Consider the following 23,308-nt stretch of genomic DNA (forward strand, 5'->3'; position numbering starts at 1 on the left):
CAAAATCTCCTGAAACTGATAAGCAACTTCAGCCAAGTCTCAGGATAGAAAATCAATGTGCAGAAATCACGAGCATTCCTATACAACAATAACAGACTTAAAGAGAGCCAAATCAAGAAGGAACTGCCATTCCCAATTGCTACAAAGAGAATAAAATACCTAGGAATACAACTAACAAAGGATGTAAAGGACCTCTTCAAGGAGAACTACAAACCACTGCTCAACAAAATAAGAGAGGACACAAACATATGGGAAAACATTCCATGCTCAAGGTTAGGAAGAATCAATATTGTGAAAATGGCCAGACTGTCCAAAGTAATTTATAGATTCAATGCAATCCCCATCAAGCTACCTATGACCCTCTTCACAGAACTGGAAAAAAACACCTTAAACTTCATATGGAACCAAAAGATAACCTGCATAGCCAAGAAAATCCTAAGCAAAAAAGAACGAAGCCGGAAGCATCACTCTGCTGGACTTCAAACTATACTACAAGGCTACAGTAATCAAAACAGCATGGTACTGGTACCAAAACAGAGATATAAGCCAATGGAAGAGAACAGAGGCCTTAGAAGTAATGCCACACACTTAAAACCATCTGCTCTTTGACACACCTGACAAAAACAAGCAATGGGGAAAGGATTCCCTGTTTAACACATGGTGTTGGGAAAACTGGCTAACCATGGGCAGAAAGCAGAAACTGGATCCCTTCCTGATTCCTTATACTAAAATTAACTTCAGATGAATTAAAGACTTAAATATGAGACCTAACACCATAAAAACCCTAGAAGAAAACCGAAGCAAAATCATACAGGACATAGGCATAGACAAAAACTTCATGACTAAAACACCAAAAGCAATGGCAACAAAAGCCAAAATAGACAAATGGGACCTAATTAAACTTAAAAGTTTCTGCATAGCAGAAGAAACAATCATTAGAGTGTACCAGTAACCAACAGAATGGGCAAAAATTTTTGCCATCTATCCATCTGACAAAGGGCTAATATCCAGACTCTACACAGAGCTAAAGCAGATTTACAACAAACAAACAAACAAACAAACAAACACATTCAAAAGTGGGCAAAGAATATGAACAGACAGTTTTCAAAAGAAGACATATATGAGGCCAACAAACATATGAAAAAAATCCTCAACATCACTGGTCGTTCGAGAAATGCAAATCAAACCAAATTGAGATACCATCTCACTCCAGTTAGAATGGCAATCATTAAAAAATCTGGAGACAAGAGATGCTGGAGAGGATGTGGAGAAATAGGAACACTTTTACACTGTTGGTGGGAGTGTAAATTAGTTCAGCCATTGTAGAAGACAGTGTGGTGATTCCTCAAGGATCTAGAAATAGAAATTCCATTTGATTCAGCAATGCCATTACTGGGTATACATCCAAAGGATTATAAATCATTCTATTATAAAGACACATGCACAGGTGTATTCATTGTTGCACTATTTACCATAGCAAAGACCTGGAACCAACACAAATATCCATCAATGATAGACTGGATAAAGAAAATGTGGCACATGTACAACATGGAATACTATGCAGCCACACAAAAAGATGAATTCATGTCCTTTGTAGGGATATGAATCAATCTGGAAAACATCATCCTCAGCAAACTGACACAAGAACAGAAAACCTAACACTGCATGTTCTCACTCATAGGCAGGTGTTGAACAATGAGAACACATGGGCACAGGGAGGGGAATATCACTCACTGGGGGCTGTTGGGGACTGGGAGGCTAAGAGAGGGGCAGCTGGGGTGGGGAGGTTGGGGAGGGATAACATTAGCAGAAATCCCTGATGTAGGTGATGAGGGGATGAAGACAGCAAACCACCATGGCATGTGTGTACCTGTGCAACAGTCCTGCAAGATCTGTACATGTACCCCAGAACTTAAAGTACAAAAATAAATAAATAAATACATAGAAATATGAACCTATATCCAGGAAGATCAAGAAAACTGACTCAAGCAGAATAAATTAGAGTAAAATTTCGGCAGGACACATAACAACCAAATTGCTGAAACTCAATAATGAAAATAAAACTTAAAGTAACCAAAGAAAAAATATGTGTTATATAGAGGGAAACAACCTTAGTAATTATAGCTGATTGTTCATAAGGAACAATGCAAACAGAAATCTATGGAATAAAATATTTAAATGTTTTAATTGTATAGCTACCAAAAATATCCTTACAAGTGAAAATAAACAAATATATATTCAGGAAAATACAGCAGAGAAAATCTATGACCAACAGACTTGCAAGAGAGAAACAGTTCAAGGGAGCTCTTTAAGCCAAAGAATATGCATCAGATGAAAAACTTCAATCAAAAGTTAAAAAAATTCAGAAATTGGAAATATATGGGTAAATGTATTTTGTCCCATTCTTATTTTTTTCATTTTAATAATATAATTTATTTAACCTGATATATCCATAATACTGTCATTTCAATATATAATCAATATAAAAATTATCAGTGAAATATTTAATTTTTAAAATTTCTTTAAAGTATAATTGAATATATCACCTACTGGTTAGGATGTAAAAAGCTGGACGAAGTGTCAACCCCCAAATGAGTGAAAGGAAAAAAGCTGGTTATTCTACAAAATTATAATTTCTCCTTGACTCATTTTTATAGCTAAGATCTCAGAACACCCACCTAATGTTAAAACTAAAGAAAAACAACATTCAAGGGGTAATAGAACATAATGCACTTGCTTATCTGAGGCAGAGCTTGAGAATAACATATTTCACCATAAAATTGCTATGAAGAATTCTGCTAAACTCGGTAATAATTTGCTAGAGGATGGAAAAGGGCAAGTGCAATATACAACACTTGAATGACACAGAACCAAGAGGGAATTGTCCTCATTCATTCACAGGCTTTTTTTGCACAATGGGAGCTCAAAAGAAAAATTAGAGTCAATGAAGGAGAGCTGAAAAAGTCTTCTGTATGATACAGACCTACGGGAGGGAAGAAACATCTGCTGAGGAAAAGGGACAAAGGGACACCTGGGACCTTCTTAATCCCCCCTTGGGAACAGAAGTCTTAAGCTTCTGGGAAAAGTACAGAAAACACTGATGTCTCCAAGTCATAAGTAGCCCCGTTGTGGCTAGAGGAAGGGATCATAACAACACCATTTATCTTAGGGTAGACGCAAGGGTTGAGCCCATTAGAAATCACTAACCACTATGGGAGGGATAAAATCACTGAGCAATCCCATTCTTGAGACTCAGGGGCACAGGACACATGTAAGGTTAAGGCTAACTAGGACTATGTCCCTTGTACATAGATTGGAAAATTCAATATTGTTAAAAGAACAAGTTTCTCCCAAATCAATGTATAGATTAAATGTGAGCCCAACTGAATTGTCAGCAAGATTTTAAAAAACAGATGAAAAATTGATTATAGAAGTGCTAATGAATTAGGATAAAATATTTCAATAAATCTTTCAATAAAATTACAATAATCAAGGCAGTATGGCATTTGAAAATTCATAGGCATATAAAATTATAAAATAGACTAGATAGTTCAGAAATTTACCTAAACAATTGTAGCCAACTAATTTGTGAGAGGGTGAAAAGGAAATTCAATTAAGGCAGGATAGTGTTTACAACAAAGAATTCTGGAATATTCAGTCATCCCTAAATTTACAAAATGAACTATACCACACACACTATAAAAAATTAACTTTAAATAGAACACAGACCTCATTATAAATTTAAAAACTATCAACCTCCTAGTATAAAACGTAGGTGAAAATCTTTGTAACCTTAGTTTAGACAAATAATTCATACATATGACAATTAAATCATAAGTCACAAAAGCAAAAATTATAAATTAGACATTCCCAAACATAAAATGTGTATCTCTGAAATATAACTTTTAAGAGGATAAAATAGTGAATGACAGACTGTGGGAAAATATTTGTAAATCATATATTTGTCAAAATATAAAACACCAATATATATCCATAATATAAAAACACCTCTTAATGAATCACTAGAGAATATGTACAGATGACAAACAAACACATAACACTTTACCCCAAATTATTAGGCATTAGGGAAGTGCAAACTAAAGCCACAATTAAATGTCACTTCATATTCATTAGAATGACTACAAAAAACACAAGGAAAATACCAAGGGCTTGTAAAGACGTTGATATCGAGCAACTGTAATATTTATGCCTTAATGATGAGAAATGAAGACTTGTATAGCCACTTTGGAAAACAATTTACCAGTTTCTTATAAAGTTAATTATACACTTGCCATATGACCCAGCAATCCTACTTAATGAAACCTCATTCACACAAAAACCTGCATGTGATAGTTTACAGGACCTTTCTTCCTAATCACTAATAACTCTACACAGCCTAAATGTCCTTCAAGCGGTAATGGATTAACAAACTGTGAAACATTCCTGTAATGCAATATTATTGGCAGTAAAATCATTGGAATGATTCCACTTATCTGGTGGTCTGAAAAGGACCTATCTATAGGAACTGAGGGCAGATTAGTGGTTCCCATGGTTTCACTGTAAAAGGGCCATAACAGGGAATGTTTTGCAGTCATGGAACTGTCCTATATCTTGATTATGGTCACGTATACAGGACTCTATGCATTTGTCAAGACAACTAAAGCAGTAAACCAATAACTAATTTTACTGTATGTAAATTTAAAAAGTAGAAATGAGGATAAAATGTTTTTAAGAATAAAATTTTAGAGAATAACTGTCAGCCAAGTTGCACTATAAGAAGTGTTAAAAAGAAATTCATCAGACATAAAATTTTATCTACCCTAAATGAGGGGCACTAGAAATGGTATAAATGACTATAAAGAGCATGTTATTTTTTTCTTATTTTTAATTGTTTAAAAACACAATTGGCTGTCTAAAGCAAAAACAGAAGCAACGTATTATACATTTATGTTATATGTAAAAATAAAATGAATAAAAAGAATAGCACAAAAATGTAAATGAGGAATTAGTAGTATACACTTTTACTTTGCAGTAAATATGAAGTAGTATAATAATATGTACACATAACCTATGATTAATAAAAATATACATTTTAAACACCAGGACAAACATTATTTTAAAAACAGAATAAATGAACATAAAATGGAATTATAATACTTTATTAAAAAGTAAACAGAAAACAAGGAAAAGACTGCAAGGACAAGTGGAACAAATATTTAAATATAGCTAGTTGGTAGAGGTTAAACCCACCATATCAGTGCACTATACTTGACAGTTTAACATCTGCCAGTTGCAAAAGAGAAATTTTGTTAATATTCTACTCCATTTTCATAGGCCCATCTAGGAGGGACAAATTTGGAATTGAGAGACCACAAACTTTTATCGAGAAGAAACACTTGTAAAACAACTCTATAGTTAACATCATACTCAATGGGGAAAACAAAATAATGACTTCGCTCTAAGAACAGGAGCAAGGCAAATAGGTTTTCTTTTAGCCACTTCTATTAAAAATTGTACTGGAAATCCAAGCCTCTGCAAAAATGGCAAGAAAAAACAAATGTATCTTATACAGATTGTCTGTGTATGTGATTCTGTATACAAATACACACACACACACACACACACACAGTATCCAGAAAAGTGTAAAATATTATATTCACACAACATATATTGACAATTGTTTCTAAAGCTTATATGGAAATTCAGCAGACCCAGAATACCCAATGAAAGCCTGAGAAACAGGCAAAAAGTTGTGGAATTCACATTAACCAATATAAAATTTGGTATAAAACTACAAAAATTCAGATAATTTGGTATTGGCAAAATAATACAGTAAGTCCCCACTTAACATTGTCCATAGACTTTGGAAACTGTAACTTTAAGGAAAATAATGTATGCAAAAAACAATTTTCCCATAGGTAAATTGATATAAATAAGAGTAGTATGACATATTTCTCAGCATGAGAACATCACCAAACTTCTAAATAGATACCCCAGCATTTCTAATATTAAACATTAAAGTAAATGAGAGTTATACATACATTTAAGAAAGAGTAATAAAGACAAGTAAGATAATTATTTACCCAAATTTTGATTAGCACATGAGTGATGACAGTTGTAGTGGTGGTGGATTAAATCAGATAATAAATATTCGCAGACCAAAAATTGTAGGGCGTACCTCCTAACACCATGCAATCTGAAAACAAACAAGAACAAATAGGATAGGCTCACTTAGCACTTTTGTATCACATCATTTATTGTCATCCATCTATGATTGTTGCATACTTTATGAATTTTTATTTAACAATGATATTTGTTTATTCATTCTTTTTCTAACCCAGGATAGGAGGCTATTTCATCACAATGCACATTCAAACCTACAACCAACAGCCTACACTCACATGGACTGGGACAATGTAGACATTCGTTGAGATGTGGGAAGAAATCAGAATACCTGAAAAGCACACACACACACACACACACACAGAGATGTGGGGAGAACATGCAAACACCACACAGACAGTGGCCCCTGCTATGAATCAATTTTTTTCTCATCAACGTTATAAAAAATGGTATTAATGAAATGATGTCGTTAAAGGAGCTTCTGTACACACATAAACAGTACACAATGGAGATGCTAGAAATAGACCCACACAAACATAGTAAACTGATTTTTTGCAAACTCCAAAAACAATTCAATGAAGAAAGGACAATCTGTTCAACAAAGAACACTAAAAAGTTGGACTTCTACATTTAGATAAATGAATATAGACAAATATCTTTGGTGTTTCACAAATGTTAACTCAGTATGTGTGATAGATCATGATGTAAAATGAAAAATGTAATATTTCTAGAAGAAAACATTGTAAAATGCAAAAATGTAAAACTTCTAGAAAAAACATTGGGAAAAATATGGCTGAGCTGGAATTTGGTGATAAGTTAGTAGAGAAAAGATCAAAATCATGACCCACAAAGGAAAAAAATTGTAAGTTGTACATTAAAAAAATAATATACTTCTGCTCTGTGAAAGATAATGTTAAGAAAATGAAAATACAAGAGGACACCAACAAATCAAGAAACATTCTACATTCATGGATAGGAAGAGTCAATATTATGAAAATGGCCATGCTGCATAAAATAAATTATAGATTCAATACTATTCCCATTGAATCACTATTGACATTCTTCACAGAATTAGAAGAAACTATTTTAAAATTTACCTGGAATCAAAAATAGAACCTGAATAACCAAGATAATCCTAAGAAAGAAAAAAAAATGCTGGAGAGATGATGCAAATCACACTACCTGACTTCAAACTATACTACAAGGCTACAGTAACCAAAACAGCATGGTACTGATATAAAAACAGACAAATAGACCAATGGAACAAAATAGAGAACTCAGCAATAAGAATGTACACCTATAACCATCTGATCTTCAACAAACCTGACAAAAGCAAGCAATGGAAAAAGGGTTTCCTATTTAATAAATGCTGCTGAGAGAACTGGCTAGTCATATATAGAAGATTAAAATTGGACCCCTTCTTTACACCTTATACAAAAATTAAGTCAAGATGTATTAAAGACTTAAATGAAAACTGAAAACTATGAAAACTCTAGAAGAAAATCTATGCAATACAATTTAGGACATGGGTACGGCCAAAGACACCAAAAGTAATTGCAACAAAAGCAAAAATTGACAAATGGGATCTAATTAGACTAAAGAGTTTCTGCACACCAAATAAACTATCAACAGAGCAAACAGAATGGGAGAAAAAATTTGCAATATATCCATCTAATGATAGTCTAATACCCAGAGTCTACAAGGAACTTAAACAAAATTACAAGAAAAAAAGAACCTCATTAAATAGTGGACTAAAGACAAGAACAGACAATTATCAGAAGAAGACATTAATGCGGCCAACAAACATGGAAAAAGCTCAACATCTCTGATCATTAGGAAAATGTAAATCAAAACCACAATGAGATACTATCTCATGCCAGTCAGAATGACAATTATAAAAATTCAAGAAGCAACAGATGCTGGTGAGCTTGCAGAGAAAAAAGAATGCTTTTACACTGTTGTTGGGAGTATAAATTAGTTTAACCATTGCAGAAGACACTGTGATGATTCCTCAAAGACCTAGAGGCAGAAATACCACTTGACCCAGCAATTCCATTACTGACTATATCCCCCCAAAATATAAATCATTCTTTTATAAAAATACATGCACATGTATGTTCACTGTTGCACTATTCACAATAGCAACAACATGGAATCAACCCAACTGCCTATCAATGATCGACTGGATAAAAAAGATGTGGTACATAGGGCCGGGCACAGTGGCTCATGCCTGTAATTCCAGCAGTTTGAGAGGCCCAGATAAGCACATCAGCTGAGGTCAGGAGTTCGAGATCAGCCTAGACAAAATGGTGAATCCCCAAATCTACTAAAAATACAAAAAACTTAGCTGGGCATTGTAGTGGGCACCTGTAATCCCACCTACTTGGGATGCTGAGGGAGGAGAATCACTTGAACCTGGGAGGCGGAGGTTGCAGTGAGCCGAGATATTGTCACTGCACTTCAGCCTGGGCAACGAAAGTGGAACTCCATCTCAAAAAGAGAAAGAAAGGAAGAAAGAAAGAAAATATTGTACATATACTCCATGGCATACTATGCAACCATTAAAAGGAATGAAATCATATCCTTTGCAGGAACATGAATGGTGCTGGAAGCCATTATCCTCAGCAAACAAGGCAGGAACAGAAAACCAAACACAACTTGTTACTTGTAAGTGGGAGCTGACTGACGGGAACACATGGGCACATGGAGAGGAACAACACACAATGGGGCCTGTCGGAGTGGGTCAGGGAGGTAGAACACCAGGAATAATAGCTAATAAATGCTGGGCTTAGTTTCTGGGTGATGGGTAGATCTGTGAAACAAAGCACCATGGCACACCTTTACCTATATAACAAAACTGCACATCCGGTACATGTACCCCAGAGCTTAAAAGTTGAAGAAATATAAAATGACAATACAAGCCACTGTCTGAGAGAAAATATTTGCAATATACATGTCTAATCGTGGACTCTTACCCAAAATATACAAAGAAGTCTTACAATGCAACAATATGAAAACAACCCAATTTGTAAAATGCACAAAAGATCTGAACCCAAACCTCACCAAAGTTAAAGAGATGGCAAATAGGCATATAAAAAGAAGCAGAACATCATTTGTTTTTAGTGAATTGCAAACTAAATCAATGATATAACATCACATATTCATAAGAATGACTAAAATACAAACCAAAAACAAAACAACCAGACAATATTAACTGCTGATGATGATGTGGAACAATAGGAACCCTGATTAACTGCTGCTGGGTGTGAAATGGTACTGCTACATTGGAAGATAGCTTGGGCATTTTTACAAAGGTAGAAGGATGAAAACAACGTGATTATTTTCAAAAGATTCAGAAAAATCGTTTGACAATGTTCATCACAATTCCTGATCAAAAGATCTAGAGACATTAGGGGAAAAAAACATTCTCCTCACTTGAAAAATGTCTTCTAAGAAAATCTTATAGCCATCATTACTGTCAATAATAGAGGGAAAATGAAATAATACTAATTCACACACTATCTCTATTTAACATTGTGCTGTAGGTTCTAACCAGTATAATAAGAAAATATAAATGAAGACATGAAGTTTTAAAAGAATAAGTTAAACTGCTTTATTTATAGATGACAAAATACTATATGCAGAAAATCCTAAAATCACACCCGCAAAAGTTCAAGAATTCATAGCTGGTTCAACTATGTCAAAAGATACATGATCAATAAAGAAAAATCAATTGTTCATATAAATATAAATATATATACATATCATGTGTATTAGCAATGAACAACTAAAAAATAAAATTAGGAACAGAGTTTCATTTGCAATAGCATCTAAAAAATAAAATACTTAGGAATAAATTTAAGAAAATAAGTGCACAATTTGTATGCTGAAAACCATGATACATGCTGAGACAAATTTTAAAAGATTTAAATAAAAGGAGAAGCATTTCATGATCATGGATTAGAAGACTCAGCATTGTTAAGTTTGCAGGCGTCCCCAACATTGATCTCTAACTACAATCATTATCAAAATTCCATGTGCAACCTTTTTTCTTTTTTAACTTTGATTTAAGTTTAGGGGTCCATGTGCAGGATGTGCAGGTTTGTTACGCAGGTAAATATGTGTCATGGGAGTTTGTTTTATAAACTATTTTACCACCCAAGTATTAAGCCTGGTATCTGTTAGTTATTCTTCCTGATCCTCTCCCTCATTCCACCCTCCACCCTCTGATGGGTCCCAGTGTGTGTTGTTCAACTCTATGCGTCCATGTGGTCTCATCATTTAGCTCCCACTTATAAGTGAGAACATGCGGTGTTTGGTTTTCTGTTCCTACTTTAGTTTGCTGAGAATAACGGCTTCCAGTTTAATCCACGTCCTTGCAAAAGACATGATCTTGTTCCTTTTTATGGCTGCATAGTATTCCATAGAGTATATGTGCCACATTTTTGTAATCCAGTCTGTCATTGATGGGCATTTGGGTTGAGTCCATGCCTTTGCTATTTTGAATAGTGTTGCAATGAACATACAGGTGCAAGTATTTTTATAATAGAATGATTTATATTCCTTTGGGTATATATGTGGTATGGTATTGGGATTGATGGATCAAATGGTATTTCTTCCTCTAGGCCTTTGAGGAAGCACCAAACTGTCTTCCACAATGGCTGAACTAATTTACACTCCCACCAACAGTATATAAGTGCTTTCTCTCCACAACCTCACCAGCATCTCTTGTTTTTTGACTTTTTAATAATAGGCATTATGACTGGTGTGAGATGGTATCTCATTGTGGTTTTGATTTGTATTTCTGTAATGATCAGTAATGTTTAGCTTTTTACAAAAATGCTTGTTCACCTCATGTATGTCTTCGTTTGAAAAGTGTCTGTTTGTGTCCTTTGCCAACTTTTTAATGGGATTATTTTTCCTTATTAATTTGTTTAAATTTCTTCTAGACTCCGGATATTAGACCTTTATCAGATAAATAGTTTACACAGTGTTTCCTCTCATTCTGTAGCTTGTCTGTTTACAAAGTTTCTTTTGCTATGCAGAAGCTCTTTAGTTTAATTAGATCCCATTAGTCAATTTTTGATTTTGTTACAATTGCTTTTAGTGTCTTACTAGTGAAGTCTTTGCCCCTGCCTATGTGCTGGGATAACTGGCTAGCTATATGCAGAAAAATGAAACAGGACTCCTTGCTTACCATAGAATTGAAAGTGCAAAAATAAACACTTAAATTTATGTTCAGTTGATTTTTAATAAATAATGAAGGCAATTTAATTAGAGAAAATATAGTATTTTCAAAAAATGGTGCTGAGACAATTGTACTTATAAATGACAACCAGCAAATTGAATTTCATTAAAATTTAAAACTTTTCACTTCAATTTATATTATTAAGAAAATAAAAATACAATCTTACAGAGATAGGAGAAAAAACTTGCAAATAGTGTATATTCTAAAAAAAATCTGTAAACAACTCTTACAACTCAATAATAAGACAAAAACCCAGTAACAAATGTGCAAAAAATTTGAATAGGCATTTCAATAAAAAGATGCATAAAATATGCTTAAAAAATGCTTAAGTCATTGAGCAAATGCAATTTAAAACCACAATAAGCTATCATTTTATACCCACCAGAGTGGCTAAAATACAAAACACCACAATAACTGTTTTTGAAGTTTTGGAGAAATTCGAACCTTCATATACTGTTGTTAAAAACTATTTGTACAGCCACTTTGTAAAACAGTTAATATTCTTAATAAACAAAGCATGGACTTGCTACAATACCTCATAGAACAGTTGATGTCCACATGATTATTTGTGACTGAAAGTTTATGACAGTATTCTAAATAATAGCCAAAAAGTGGAAACAACCTAAATGTCCATCAAATGGTGAATAGATTTAAAAAAGCAATAATTTTATACAATGGAATTCTATTCATCAATTCAAAGGTGTAAAGTATTGATATATTCTAAAGCCTGGTTGAACCTTCAAAAACATTTTGCTAACTAAAAGAATCCAAAACCAGAGACCACATATAGTATGATTCCATTTTAATGAATTGTGGGAAAAGGCACCTCCATAGAGGCAGAAACCATAAGTGTTTTCCTGGGCTTGGGGTGGGGACAGAGATTGACTGCAAATGAGTTGGAGGGAATTTTAGGGAGTGATAGAAATGTTTTAAGTCTAGATTTTGGTGATGCTTTCATAGCTCTCTAAATTTACTCTAAATCATTGAATTGAATTGTACACTTTTTTATTTTTACTTTTATTTTTTTGGAGATGGAGTCTCACTCTGTCACCCAGGCTGCAGTGTGGTGGCATGATCTCTGCTCACTGCAACCTCTGCTTCCTGAGTTCAAGAGATTCTCCTGCCTCAGCCTTCGGACTAACTGAGACTACAGGCATGCACCACCACGCCCAGCTAATTTTGTATTTTTAGTAGAGATAGGGTTTCTCCATGTTGGTCAGACTGGGCTCCAACTCCCAACCTCGGGTGATCCACCCGCCTCAGCCTCCCAAAATGCTGGGATAACAGGCATAAGCCACTGCTCCAGGTTTAATGTTATCATTTATTAAATATGTGACATATTCTTAATGTTATTATTTATTAAATATATGACATATTCTTAAGTACATAAATGCATGGTCTCATTTCACTCACAAAATAAGTCTGTGGGGTATTATTCATATTTTACAAATAAGGAAATTGAAACAGAGAGTGTCTTAGACTGTCGGGTCTGCTGTTACAAAAGTATCATAAGCTGGTTAATACACACTACTAATATTTATTTCTTATAGTTCTTGAGGCTGAGATTTTTGACATCAAAGCACTGGTAGGTTTGGTGTCTGCTGAAGACCTGCTTTCTGGTTCATAGATGGCTATCATCTTCTGGCTCTGTGCTCCCATGGTAGAATGGACAAACAAGCTCCCTGGGGGCTTTTTCTGTAAGTGCACTAAACCCATTCACGAGAGCTTCGTCCTCTTGACTGAATCACCTCCCAAAGGTCCCACTTGCAAATGCTATCAAGTTAGGAATTAAGTTTCAACATAGGAATTTTGGGAAATGCAGATATTCAGTCGATAGCAGAGAAATAAGTTACTCAGGCCCAAGGTCATATAGGTATTCAGGATTGAAATCGAAATCTGTCTGATTTCTAAGCACATGTCCATTATACTACCATACGGTTTAAAATATTATTTTTTGTAGTAGACCCCTTTTAAAACAAAATGCTATCCAAGTAGTGTTTATAAAGATAAGTGCAGAACTTCCTTGTTAGGTAGGGAGTCAAACATTGTCTTGATATCCCCTTTTCTCACCTGTCACAGTGGCAGACATGGATTTACTGAGGCTCTAATGCATAAAGTCCCTTACTCTTATTTTCTACCTCCTTCAGCATTTCATATTTGCATGGGGAAGAGATTGCACTGAAATGATAAAGTCCCATCTTATTTTTGTCACACTTCCTTATCCAGAAAGAATTACTTTATTTTTTATTTTTGAGACAGAGTCTCACTCAGGCTGGAGTGCAGTAGCATGATTTCAGCTCACCAAAACCTCAGCTTCCTGGGTTCAATTGATTCTCCTGCCTCAGCCTCCCGAGCAGCTGGAATTACAGGTGCCCGCCACCATGCCCAGCTAATTTTTGTATTTTTAGTAGAGACGAGGTTTCGCCATGTTTGATAGGCTGGTCTCGAACTCCTGACCTCAGGTGATCCACCCACCTTGGTTGGTCCCCCAAAGCACTGTGATTTCAGGTGTGACCCACCATGCCCAGCCCATAGAGAATATTTTATGAAGTAGTTTCTATGCAACTGTTTCAACCAATAGCAATGCAGTTTTATTTCCCTCAGCAAGAGTTTCAAGCAGAAAACATATTTGTGTTATGTCGGTAAGGAGGAATATCTGGAGAAACTATTGAAAAAAAATGGTAATTTCCTGCAAATGAAATTTAGGTGATTGCAAGAATGTGATACAGCATGAGGAAAAGCCTGTATGTGATGTTAAGCTGGTTTACAAAGGAAAATCATCAGATTGACTTGCCTTCCATTTTCATCCTACAAGAATGGAAAAAAACAGAATGCAATTTATGATGTGTGTCTGACACTGTATATTCTTGGGTAGATTTCAGTTCTTTTAAGGTTAATCTGAAACAAAGGTAGAAATCATGAGGCAGATGTCAAAGCTCTAGGTCTAGAATCTGGAAATCACAGCAGAACAGGGAACAATAATTCAAGATATGGTTACAGAATGAGGTATATCCTTGACAGATAGCAAGGAAAATATACCATGGTCTTGAAGGCCCAATGTTCAGCTCAGTTTCTGATCTTATTCACTTTATAGATTCATCATGGCATTTAAACCCAAATGATATTATTTATGCACAAATGTACATGAAAAGATCACTTACTGTGATGCCCTAGTGTACCTTGCAGATTCTCTTCACTCCTGTTGATTCTGTTCACAAGACACAAATAATTGCAGAAAACCAGTCATTGTGACTTGGGCAAAAAGATTCTGAGAAAGTAGTCACTGAAATGAATACAATTCATGAAGATTACAGAAAAGAATGCTACTTCCAATGCTTATGGACTTGAAGACTCATAATCTATATGATTACAAAGAAGTCTCTCATCACTCTGAGCCTTATTCTTCTCTTTAAGATGTGGTATTTTGAAAATGGGCATAGGAGGGTGATCATAAACAAAAAATTACTCTTAATGCTTCTACTTGGAGCTATTATACTGTAAATTTCACTCTTTTTCCACAAGTTATGGACTTGTTAGTCTCAAGGTCAAGCCCAAAATCAATAGGGTGGAGGAGTATATTCTGCTCATGGGGAAGACCTTTTCATTGTTTGAAGGCAATAATTGTGAACAATCAGTGTTTATCACACAACTCTTAAAAGGTAATCATTGTAAAAATATATGTGTATTTCTTTCATACTATGCGTGTTAAAGTTAAATTTTGATAGATAACACAATTCCCACCTTTCTTTCTTAAATATTATATATTCACATTGCATTCTGAGATCTGTTCTATAATTTTAGCAACGATATTTTTTCCTTCAAGTTTACTTACTTACAAACTTGATTTAAATGAAATTTGGAATATATCAAATCCAAATCAAGTTCAGAGTTATACGTAACTATTTATATTATTCTACTCCTTTAATTGTAATTAATTTGACTATTTGAAAAAATTAATTAATTACCTACCTAATTATTCCTACATCAAACCACCACAGGTATTGTGGAACTTACTGCAAGACAAGTGGTAGATAATTCATTCTGATTAACAATGCCACACTTGAATATATTTTGAGAATTCCAAATAATGAGTTCACAGAAGAGACTGATTTGAAATATTCATTCACTGTTTAATGTAAAACAATGCACCCTTAAAGAATACAATCTTAACATAAATTCTAAATGGGAAAGGGTAAAATTTGAATAAACTTAATGATGTATTTTCCAATCCCTTCTTGAAAACACTTTTAAAATATGAATTGTTGTCATGATTTTTTTAATTGTAAAGGCTATACCAGACGCCAAAAAATTAATATGCAATGAAGACAGGCCTTAAAAGCACTTCAAGGTCAATATTAGCCCACCTTCTTATAAAAAGTTCTATGTAGTAGATGCTTTTCTAGATACTGCATCTATGTGTTGGTGGGATGTGGGCTTATTATCCAGAATATACCTTTACACACAACAATCTGAAACTGAACTTTTCCTACTAACTAGCTTTGTGATCTTGGGCCAGTCACTGTATCTCTGTAACACAGTATTCTCATTCTAGCTTTGCTACCTGAACACTTCTGACATTTGACCAAACCTGTTTCCTTCCAAGATGTTAAAAATAATTCTAGTATCTCCATCACAATGTTGCTGTGATGGTTAGAAGAGAAAGTGTATCTGAAAACACTTTATAAACTGTTAGGCATTACCTAAATGCTAAAAAGAGCATCTATCCAGCTTACTTTAAAAAAACGGTGAGGAAAATGTGAATCAATTCATGTCAATGAATGAACGAATAAAGGGTTTCTACCCTTCTCATCCTCATTTGTTTGTGCCTTTGTCATTGAACTTGTTATAGTCTGCCATATACTGCATATTTTTGTGTTTCTGTCTCGCCCAGTAGATTCTAAGTAATTGAAGGGCTTAAGCTGTATTACTTCATTTACCTCTTTGCTTTGTGTAATAGCCTATGGCACATGGTGAATCCGCAGCAGCTTAAACTATGATGTGCCAGACACTGTTCTCAGCACTTCATATATATTAATTCATTTAAACCTCAAATGTTCGAGTGAGAATGATGAAAGCTTAGGTGAATTCAGTGACAATGAGAATGGAAAATGAATTTAAGAGGATAACTAAGCAGGTCTTCTTAACAGTTTATTTAAGAATCTATCAAATTCAAGGCAATAGTTTGGATACTACTTTATCCAGGAGAGCTTTGAGATTTTATTATCATTAATAAATTTACCCTTTGTTCACCACTGTATGCGTCTGTCTTATCAAACAAAACACAAGACAGGTTCCCAAGTCCTCCAATTTTTAATTCAATGCTAATCAGCTTCCAGAGAAATTCTGTGTTAGGACAAATATGTCCCAGGTCCAGGTCTATGTTGTAGTGAGCTTTGGAAAAATCACTTTCTCTTCTTTTCTTCCTTATATATTCCTAAATTGTAGCAAATAATAATGGCTATTTCCTTAAAACAAAATACATAATTCATAACCATATTAGTGACTTTCTTGGAGCAAAGCTACTATATTTACGTGTGACTATTACATAATGTTTATATAAGCAGTAATCCCGCTTTCACATGTCCTTAGTAGAGGAAAATGTGTTTTTTATATTGCAAGTGAAAATCTGAATATCAAAGGATAATCAGATATAAAGAAATAAAAATCAATTCAGAATGTTATCCAGAGTTTCACTAGCTATTTAATATTTACTTTTAAAATTACCAGCAGGACAACAGACTCTCTGGTGTATTCCATGAGGGGAAGGTGTTTTCGCTATCCAAAAAGCTTTGAGATCAATGATAAGTTATTGCTGTAAACATGAAGGGGAAGCTGCTTATACTATAATCCCTGAGTTGGCAAGAGAAAGCATGACTCAGTTTGCTTTACTTGCCCTAGATACCACATGGGATTCTTCCATACTTTGGAGAAACAGCTATGGCAACAAGAACCAGCTTAAAAAAACACATAAGGTTCAGCCTCACGATCACCTAGTAGTTGAAACTCCTAGAAAAGACATCATTTTATTATATAATCTTCCTGTAATTGACACAACTCCAGAGGTCCAATCTAGACATTGTCTATTTGTTCTGTTTTGCTTTTCCCTGGTTGAATGTACTGTGCACCCAAACAACTGGTTTAAAATTGGCAAAATTCAAACAAACCTATCTAACATTAGATAGACAATGAAAAATTCCTGGACATTTTACTGAAATCAATTTGTGTGTTTTGCTGACTTTTTTTCTGGATGATCTGCATAGAAAAAATATGCTTGAAGGCCTTCTGGTAGAGAAGCTGCAAGGCAGTTTGCTAGTGGGACAACTATCATAAAGAAAATGTAAAGAACATAATTTGGGGTGGGTAGAGGTGAGACCGCAGGGGATGGGGAGGGAGGACAGGGTGGGGAGGGATAAGATGGGGAGAAATGGCAGATAGAGTATGCACCTAAAGTAGAATAGATAAATTAAAAAAATTACTAAATGAACATAATAAATTTAAAAAGAATTTCTCATATTTTCCTGTTATATTTAAACAGAACTGGTGTTAAATTTTTTTATTCATAATAGCCCAACTTCATGTTATAATATCTATTTCTACTTTCTGTGCATTATTTATACAGCAGTGGATAACTTCTGAATTGTCTTATAAAATTTAAAATAAATTTGAATAAATTTAAATTCTGAAAGTTCTTGAAATAAAAGTTAAAGTGAAGATATATGAAGTGTCACTTAAATATAAGGTGAGGAGCTCTCAAACTGAACATGTGGGGGCTCCTGAAAGGTAGTGCATCCAGAGAGGACATGGAAGCTCTGCACCCCCTTGTCATACCTTGCCATGAACATTTCTTTGTCTGTATTCTTTGCAATATCTTTTTTTTTAAGAGATGGAATCTTTTTCTGTTATCCAGCCTGGAGCATAGTGATGCTATTATAGCTCACGGCAGACTTGAACTCTGAGGCTCAAGTGATCTCAGCCACCCAAGTCGCTGGGATTATAAGCATGAGACATTGCACCCAGCTTGTAATATCCTTTATAATAAACTAGTAAACATAAAAAATAAATAAAAATTAAAATAAAGCGATTGGTTTTATAACATGAAGACTTGAACTCATTCATTCAAATAAGCGTCATTCTCTTCTAAGTGGTCCACGTGACAAAACATGTATTACCATAATTATTATATTATTATAATCATCATATCATCATTTCAGTGAAGAAAGCGACTGCTCAAATTCTTGCTTTTTTGTTTTTTGCCCATTTTCTTTTTTTTTTTTTTTAATTTTTTATTGGATTATAGGTTTTGGGGTACATGAGCAGAGCATGCAAGACAGTTGCGTAGGTACACACATGGCAGTGTGCTTTGCTTTTCTTCTCCCCTTCACCCACATTTGGCATTTCTCCCCAGGCTATCCCTCCCCACCTCCCCCTCCCACTGGCCCTCCGCTTTTCCCCCCAATAGACCCCAGTGTTTAGTACTCCCCTTTCTGTGTCCATGTGTTCTCATTTTTCATCACCCACCTATGAGTGAGAATATGCGGTGTTTCATTTTCTGTTCTTGTGTCAGTTTGCTGAGGATGATGTTCTCCAGATTCATCCATGTCCCTACAAACGACACAAACTCATCATTTCTGATTGCTGCATAATATTCCATGGTGTATATGTGCCACATTTTTCCAATCCAGTCTATCATCAATGGGCATTTGGGTTGATTCCAGGTCTTTGCTATTGTAAACAGTGCTGCAATGAACATTCGTGTACATGTGTCCTTATAGTAGAACGATTTATAGTTGGATATATACCCAGTAATGGGATTGCTGGGTCAAATGGAATTTCTATTTCTGTTTTTTTTTTTTTTTTTTTTTTTTGAGACAGAGCCTTGCTCTGTAGCCCAAGCTGGAGTGCAATGGTTCAATCTGGGCTCACTGCAACCTCTGTCTCCCCAGGTTTAAGCAATTCTCTGCCTCAGTCTCCCAAGTAGCTGGGATTAAAGGTGCCTGCCACCATACCCAGTGAATTCTTGTATTTTTAGTAGAGACAGGTTTCACCATGTTGGCCAGGCTGGTCTTGAACTCCTGACCTCAGGTGATCCACCCACCTCGGCCCCCCAAAGTGCTAAGATTACCGGCATCAACCACTGCATGGGGGCCAGTTCAAATAATTCTTGAATCTTCTTCATTCTTGGATTTACCTCTGGAGCCTGTTTGTCATTCATTTATCCATGAGATCTGTAATTTAGCATCTTCTATGTGCCAGTAACTATTTTTGTATTACTCTCATCGTTTGTAGATGGATAAGATTTTCTTAAACTAAAAATAAAAAGTAACTTGAAGTTACTCTAATAAATGTAAAATTTACAAATATTTTACACTAAATATTTTGGTGTAAAACATGGTGCAATAATTGTTGAGAACAGGTTTCTCAAGTGGCTTTCAACTGGCTTCAAATAAAATTCCAAATGATGAATCCCAAACCTGCTTTGAGCACTGATAATACTATTGGAATAAGTGTTACTTTGCAAAGACACCTTCACTGGATGTAAAATGCTTAGAATACATTAAAATTAGAATCTTTAATTTGCATAAGTAGAAATGTGCAAAATGTTTTATGTGTACATAGAAGTGTTATTATATGTCTTCGACTATAAAGTGTGCTCTTGCTTCATAAAATTAAATCAATGTCTCCAATTTCTGCCATAGAGTCTACTCATAATAATGTAAACTAAACTTGCGTGAGTTCATCAGAGTTGTACTATAAGGTACAATCATTTGTTAAATTTTCCCTGGCCTATAAAATCACTGGATAGTGCCTGCCTGTAAAACTAAAACTAAGGCTGGGACCTTTGCAAACAAAACTAGTGTGATAAGGAAAACTTCAAAATTATGCTTTTGATTCCACAGATTTAAGATTGCTGTTTCATTATGATATGATATAGTATTCCTAACTGGAGCATCTTATTTTATTACCAGTATCTACTACTAGCTGATGACTGGAATATTTTTGTTGGATATCTTCTCACCAGCATGGTTGTTAATCCTCTTTGAAACTCTAAAATATGTTCATGTTATTTTCTCCCATGAGTGGCTGAAACATGTAATTTGGTTGTCTTTGATTATATTTTTTCATGTCCACATATCAAATTATTTGTCACTATGTCAGCACTAAAACTATTAATGCTGTTTGTTGAAACATCAGGAGTATTAATAGTCCTATTAAAATGAGGTGGGTTATAAATATTCTCAGAGCTAATCAATGCAACGTATTATCATGGCAATAAAGGTTGCTGACTAAAGAAAAGATGCATGTTCTTCTCAAACATTGATTAAGGCAGAATGACTAAGGTTGATTTCACTCACTGTAGAAGCTGTGCATTTTAATTGTAGAAATAAATTTATACTTTAAAAAAAGCTCCAATAGACCACACAACAGAGATATCTTGGAAATAAATGACATGTATTTTGTGCTTTGTGTTCTTGTCAATTAGAGTGCTGTGGCTACAAAGCCCTATAGACATCTAGTGCAATATAAAAGGTCTGTCAAAACTAAATAAGGAATGGAAACCTATGTAGAAAGACCACACTTCATCACTGAACAGTTATTCTGAAACTTTCTATCAGGTTAAGGAAAAAGCTGTAATTCCATAAACTCTAAAACCAAATTGCCTGGATTTGAAACCTAGCTTTGCCATTATCTAATTGAGTTACTTTGAGCAAATTTATGTCACTCTCCGTGCCTCAGTGTTATCATCTATAAAATGGAAATAGCAAAAATAATAATTTCATCACAGGGTTGTTGTGAGGATTATATGAGTTCAAACATATAAGTACTTTGAATAGTACCTGGCATATAGTGAATTCTCTTAGTACTAAACGTTGTTGAGATAGTTATTTTGTTTTTAGCTGAATAAATAAGATGATAATATTTTCTTTCATGGCTACTATTGGAAAATTTCCTTCATTTTATGTCTTGCTGGTGGTAGTCTGGGTTATATGTGTGTGCGTGTGTGTGTGTTTAAAGATGGGGTTTCACCATGATGGCCAGGCTGGTCTTGAACTTCTGACTTCAGGTGATCTACCCACCTTGGCCTCCCAAAGTGCTAGGATTATATGCACGAGCCACTGCGCCCAGCTATATGTGTGTTTTGAATAGAGATTATTTTTAAAAGTTAAATGATAAGTTTGGTTAGTTGACCTATAAGATCTCATCAAACGCTGAGAAGTGATGATAGTTTAATTCTTAGAAATGCACATATATATAAGTATTTTGTGTACCTCAGGAATAATTAACCTGTTATTAAAGATAATTACAATAATCATTAAAATGCCAACCCTGAAAATAGGATCGTAAGCTACCTACTATTACCAGTCACTTCAGCAATTATGTTAAGACAGAGCTTGGTTTATATAATGCAAATCAACATAAAGTGTGAAAGAACAGACATGTTCACCGTGCATAAATAATAAATTATTGAAGAATTACAATAATTAAAAACTTGTAAATATTTAGGAATCCTGCAAATAATCAGACATCCACCACTAAAGAAAAGAAAAGATAACACAAAGCAAAACAAAAAATACATATATTTTAGCATACAAAATAAAACGATTTATTTCCAGGAAACAAAATTAAGACAATATTTATTTGAAGTACAATGTATTCTAAATACTTGGTGTTTGAAAGCAGTCCGATATAGACTTGGAAATGGTCAAATGTATTACAACAGTTCTAACTATTTCTCAAATATTACTTTTTCTCTTTATTCCTCAAACCACAAATAAAAGGATCATCTAACGACTTGGAGTAAGTAGACACAAATAATTAACTTTTGGGCTCAAATTCACAACAATAGCGTTTACTAGCTTTATGACATTATCAATTTACTTAATTTCCCTTTAATATTTTCTCAAATGAGGTTAATATATACCTTATATTAGTTCTACAAGTATTAAGATAACATATATAAAATACTTGTACTCAATAGAAGATATCAAGTTGCAGCAAGAGCAGAAAAGTCATGTGATAGCATTCCTGTTGACAGTTTCTTCATGAGAAGGTTAGATAAACAGCAAACTAAGGTGTATAGAGTTCAGCCCAGTAAAGAAAAAAATGATCTGAGAGAAGTCTGTTATAAGAAGTAATCAGTGCCCTGGTTCATAATGTCTAGCAGCTGAGAGGTAATATCTAACACATCTTTTACCCACCACATTGCCCAACACCTATTAAGTATTAAATTATTATTTAAATAGGGATCTAAATAGCAGATTTAATATATGAACATATGTATGAACATATTGAGGAGGAAGGGAGACTTTATTTGGAAAGTATTGAGTTGACCACATATAAATTAGAAGAATAATTTGTAAGTATGAGGTACACTTACCTCATGGTAATATGGTAGGACCATATTGGCGAGTACATGATGTAGAATAGAAATGGGTAAAATATGACAACATAAACATTAATTTCCTGAAGGTTAGCAACATGAAAGTTACTTTGCCTCATGTGTTCTGTCACCATTTTCTAACCACTTTTTTGCTAAATATATTTTAATCTATTGCCTACTGCCTATTCCTACCCTTAATATTTTAGCTTAGGCTCTCATCTCTCACTCAGGTTCCTGAAACAACCTCTTAGCTGCTTTTCCTCCCCTTAACCTTCAATTTTCCACACTCGGCATCATGTGTTTTTTTCTATAATGCTAATCTCATTATGTCACTTTCCTTTTTAAAACATTTCATTGATTCCACATGAAGTATATGATTTAGCTCAAATAATAGCAGGATCAAGGTAAAATCATGATGAGTTTTGTGTATGTCTAGAAAAAGGCCAATGAGATTATGAAACTGGATAGTATTAGCAGAGATGGAGACAAGGAGGCAGATTTGGAAACTATTTGAGAGATAGGATGTTCACAAATTGATTAAGTGGTTGATAAGTGAG

Source organism: Callithrix jacchus, chromosome X, assembly GCF_049354715.1.
Source record: "Callithrix jacchus isolate 240 chromosome X, calJac240_pri, whole genome shotgun sequence".
NCBI lineage: Eukaryota > Metazoa > Chordata > Mammalia > Primates > Cebidae > Callithrix > Callithrix jacchus.